Consider the following 5000-nt stretch of genomic DNA (forward strand, 5'->3'; position numbering starts at 1 on the left):
GAAACTTACGAGGATTCCCCCTAGTAACGGCGAGCGAACCGGGAACGGCCCGGCTGAGAATCGGGCGCCGTCGGCGTTCGAAGGGCAGTCCGGAGAAAGCGTCCTCGGCGGCGGCGGACCGGGCCCAAGTCCCCTCCGGAAGGTGGCGCCGGAGGAAGGTGAGAAGCCCCGTCGTGCCCGGACCCTGTCGCCACCAGGCGCCGGCGGCCCGCGAGTCGGGTTGTTTGGGAATGCGCCCCCCAATCGGGCGGTAAATTCTGTCCCCCAAGGCTAAATACGGGCGAGAGACCGATAGCAAACAAGTACCGCGAGGGGAAAGATGAAAAGGACTTTGAAAAAGAGAGTCAAAGAGTGCTTGAAATTGTCGGGAGGGAGGACGGATGGGGGCCGGCGATGCGCCCCGGCCGGATGTGGAACGGTCGATGACCGGTCCGCCAGGTCGGCTCGGGGCGTGGACCGCGCGGATTGCGGAGGCGGCCAAAGCCCGGCCGTTGATATGCCCGCGGAGACGCCGTCCGACGCGATCGTGGCGGGCGGCGCGCGCCGTCCGGGCGTGCGCCGACAGCGCGCGCTCCCGGCGTCGGCCAGCGAGCTCCCCATTCGGCCCCGTCTTGAAACACGGACCAAGGAGTCGACATGCGTGCGAGTCAACGGGCGATCAAACCCGTAAGGCGCAAGGAAGGCCGGCGGCGGGATCCCCTCGAGGGTTGCACCGCCGACCGACCTTGATCTTCCGAGAAGGGTTCGAGGAGTGAGAGCATGCCTGTCCGGGACCCGAAAGATGGTGAACTATGCCTCGGCGGGGCGAAGCGAGAGGAAACTCTGGTGGAGGCCCGCGAGCGATCCCGAGTGCAAGTCGTTCGTCCGACTTGGGTATAGGGGCGAAAGACTAATCGAACCGTCTAGTAGCCGGTTCCCCTCCGAAGTTTCCCCTCGGGATAGCCGGAGCTCGTGAACGAGTTCTATCGGGTAAAAGCCAATGATTAGAGGCATCGGGGGCGCAACGCCCTCGACCTATTCTCAAACTTTAAATAGGTAGGACGGCGCGGGCGCCTTCGGTCCGAGCCGCGCCACGGAATCGAGAGCTCCAAGTGGGCCATTTTTGGTAAGCGAGGCGCCGGCGTGCGGGATGAGCCGGAAGCCCGAGGTTACGGTGCCCAACCGCGCGCTAACCTAGAACCCACAAAGGGTGTTGGTCGATTAAGACGACGGGGACTGGTGGTCATGGAAGTCGAAATCCGCTAAGGAGTGTGTAACAACTCACCGCCGAATCAACTAGCCCCGAAAAAATGGATGGCGCGCCCGAGCGCGCGACCCACACCCGGCCGTCGGGGCAAGCGCCGGGCCCCCGATGAGTAGGAGGGCGCGGCGGTCGCCGCGAAGCCGGGGGCGCGAGCCCGGCGGAGCGGCCGTCGGTGCGGTCTTGGTGGTAGTAGCAAATATTCAAATGAGAACTTTGAAGGCCGAAGAGGGGGAAAGGTTCCATGTGAACGGCACTTGCACATGGGTTAGTCGATCCTAAGAGACGGGGGAAGCCCGTCCGATAGCGCGACCGGCGCGAACTTCGAAAAGGGAATCGGGTTAAAATTCCCCGAACCGGGACGCGGCGGTTGACGGCGACGTTAGGGGAGTCCGGAGACGTCGGCGGGGGGCCTCGGGAAGAGTTATCTTTTTGCGTTTTAACGCCCCCCCCCCCGCCCGAACCGGCTCGGCCCCGGAGGTAGGGTCCGGCCCGGGCACGGAAGGAGCACCCGCACGCCGCGCGGTGTCCCGTGCGCCCCCCGCGGCCCGCTTGAAAATCCGGAGGACCGAGTACCGTCCGCGCCCGGTCGTACTCATAACCGCATCGGGTCTCCAAGGTGAACGGCCTGCGAGTCGATGGAACAATGTAGGCAAGGGAAGTCGGCAAAATGGATCCGTAACTTCGGGAAAAGGATTGGCTCCGAGGAATGGGCACGGGGGTCCCGCGCCCCGGAACCCGTCGGGCCCCGTCGGCGGACTCGCCGAAGGCTGCCCCCGCGGCGAGAGCGGGTCGCCGCGTGCCGGCCGGAAAAAAAGACCGGGAACGGTCCCCCTCGGGGGCCCTTCCCCCGGGCGGCGAACATTCGGCTCGGGTAACCGGGTACGGACAAGGGGAATCCGATCGTTTAATTAAAACAAAGCATTGCGATGGTCTCCCCGCGGATGCTAACGCAATGTGATTTCCCGCCGGTTCTCCGAATGTCAAAGTGAAGAAATTCAACCAAGCGCGCGGGTAAACGGCGGGAGTAACTATGACTCTCTTAAGGTAGCCAAATGCCTCGTCATCTAATTAGTGACGCGCATGAATGGATTAACGAGATTCCCCTCGTCCCCCCGTCTACTATCCCGGCGAAACCACGCCCAAGGAGAACGGGCTTGGCGGAATCGGCGGGGAAAGAAGACCCCGTTGAGCTTGACTCCTAGTCCGGCTTTTTGTGAAATGACTTGAGAGGTGTAGTATAAGTGGGAGCCTCGCGGCGAAATTGAAATACCACTACTTTTAACGTTATTTTACTTATTCCGTGAATCGGAGGCGGGGCATCGCCCCTCTTTTTGGAACCAAGGTCCGCTCGCGCGGGCCGATCCCGGGCGGAAGACATTGTCGAGGTGGGGAGTTTGGGCGGGGCGGCACACCTCCGTTAAAAGATAACGCGGGTGTCCTAAGATGAGCTCAACGAGAACGAGAAATCTCGTGTGGAACAAAAGGGTAAAAGCTCGTTTGATTCGATTTCCGGTACGAATACGAACCGTGAAAGCGTGGCACCTATCGATCCTTTAGACCTTCGGAATTTGAAGCTAGAGGTGTCGGAAAAGTTACCACAGGGATATCGGCTTGTGGCGCCAAGCGTTCATAGCGACGTTGCTTTTTGATCCTTCGATGTCGGCTCTTCACCTATCATTGTGATAGCGAGAATTCACCAAGTGTTGGATTGTTCACCCACCAATAGGGAACGTGAGTGTCGGGTTTAGGCGCGTCGTGAGACAAGAGTTATTTTTACCCTGCGCCGATGACGGCGTCGCAATAGTAATTCAACCTAGTACGAGAGGAACCGTTGAATTTCGCACAATTGGTCATCGCGCTTGGTTGAAAAGCCGGTGGCGCGGAAGCGACTCGTGTGCGCCGGATTATGGCCGAACGCCTCTAAGTCGAATCCGGGCTAGAAGCGGCGCGTGCGCCGCCGCCGCCCTTGCCGACCTGCCAGAAGGGGCCTCGGCCCCCAAAAAGGCTCATGTCGTTGGTCGAGGGGCCGCCGCGGCGGACCGGCCGCGCCGGCCGCCTTGAATCGTAATTCCCCACCGAGCGGCGGGTAGAATCCTTTGCGGACGACTTAAATACGCGGCCGGGGTATTGTAAGTGGCGAGTGGCCTTGCGCCACGATCCCACCGAGATTCGGCCCCGCGTCGCTTCGATTCGTCCCCCTCCCCTTCCCCTCCCCTCCCCCCCCCTCTTCTCAATTTACCCATGTTTCGAGAGGCGAGGCTATTAGTCGACAATTGGGCAAAAATTCCTAACGCTTTGGCATGTCGGGACTTTTTTAACTCTGCCCGTGTTTCGTTCCCAAGTCATGTCGGGACTTTAACTTTGTTGTGTATTTTGACGTATAGCCTTGCTTTGTGTTGACAACAAGCGAGGCTAGTGCAACCCATGTGATTTGTTATGACATGTCAAAAGGTGCCCGAGCATCGCTTTATGCGGACAAGCGGCGGCCACGGCTAACAATGCACATTGTCAATGGCATGTCGCGGTGCGTTCGATATCGACGTTTTCCCCGGCACAATATAATGCTCCCCGTTGTTATAGTCCCCGGGTTGTTAGGCGATTAGTGAATGGCAAAAGCGGACCGTCTAATGTTGGGGTCCTAAGTCATGTGAACATATTTCGTAGTCCAATAAAGCAATGGTTGTGATTGCAATGGCCAAGCCAAAAAAACGACGACGACACTTGAGTAAAGGGTTTCTCGGTCTAAAAGTTGGCTACCAAATCAAAGCGCAAAAAGAAGTCTTGTCGGACATTAGCTTTGAAGATTTGGACTTTGTCATGTCGGGAAAATGTATGTCGCGACGTGCCAAGACTCGCAAAGTGTCGGCACAATGCGTGTCATGATTTGTCTTTGACATGCCAATGACAAGCCAAGACTCGGAAAATATCGATCATGGCATGTGCCAAGGCTCGCAAAATGTCGACCATGGCATGCCAGCGACATGCCAAGCCTCACAAAATGTCGACCGTGGCATGCCAATGACATGCCAGTGACATGCCAAGCCTCGCAGTATGTCGACCGTGGCATGCCAGCGACATGCCAAGCCTCGCAAAATGTCGACCGTGGCATGCCAATGACATGCCAGGGACATGCCAAGCCTCGCAGTATGTCGACCGTGGCATGCCAGCGACATGCCAAGCCTCGCAAAATGTCGACCGTGGCATGCCAATGACATGCCAGTGACATGCCAACCCTCGCAGTATGTCGACCGTGGCATGCCCATGACATGCCAAGGCTCGCAAAATGTCGACCGTGGCATGCCATCGACATGCCAAGCCTCGCAAAATGTCGACCGTGGCATGCCAATGACATGCCAGTGACATGCCAAGCCTCGCAAAATGTCGACCGCGGCATGCCAATGACATGCCAAGCCTCGCAAAATGTCGACCGCGGCATGCCAATGACATGCCAAGCCTCGCAAAATGTCGACCGCGGCATGCCAATGTCATGTCAAGCCTCGCAAAATGTCGACCGTGGCATGCCAATGACATGCCAAGCCTCGCAAAATGTCGGCGCTGGCATGGCAATGACATGCCAATGTCATGCCAAGCCTCGCAAAATGTCGACCGTGGCATGCCAATGACATGCCAAGCCCCGCAAAATGTCGACCGTGGCATGCCAATGACATGCCAAGGCTCGCAAAATGTCGGCCATGGCATGCCAATGACATGCCAACCTCGCATCTTGGCACTCAAAAAACTCGCTGCTAGCCTCGCC

At 58.5% G+C, this 5000-nt stretch overlaps 1 non-coding gene across 1 annotated transcript in view; it reads left to right on the plus strand.

Moving 5' to 3' along the window:
* The window catches only part of LOC148691508 (25S ribosomal RNA), a 3499-nt gene extending 62 nt beyond the window's left edge, over positions 1-3437 (plus strand). The window contains exon 1 of the ribosomal RNA XR_015955393.1: positions 1-3437. This exon is cut by the window's left edge and continues 62 nt beyond it. This is a non-coding gene — a ribosomal RNA (25S ribosomal RNA).
* Positions 3438-5000: the final 1563 nt, after the last annotated feature.

Source organism: Pyrus communis, chromosome 13 (assembly GCF_041283825.1).
Source record: "Pyrus communis isolate YQ-2024b chromosome 13, ASM4128382v1, whole genome shotgun sequence".
NCBI classification, from domain to species: Eukaryota; Viridiplantae; Streptophyta; class Magnoliopsida; order Rosales; family Rosaceae; genus Pyrus; species Pyrus communis.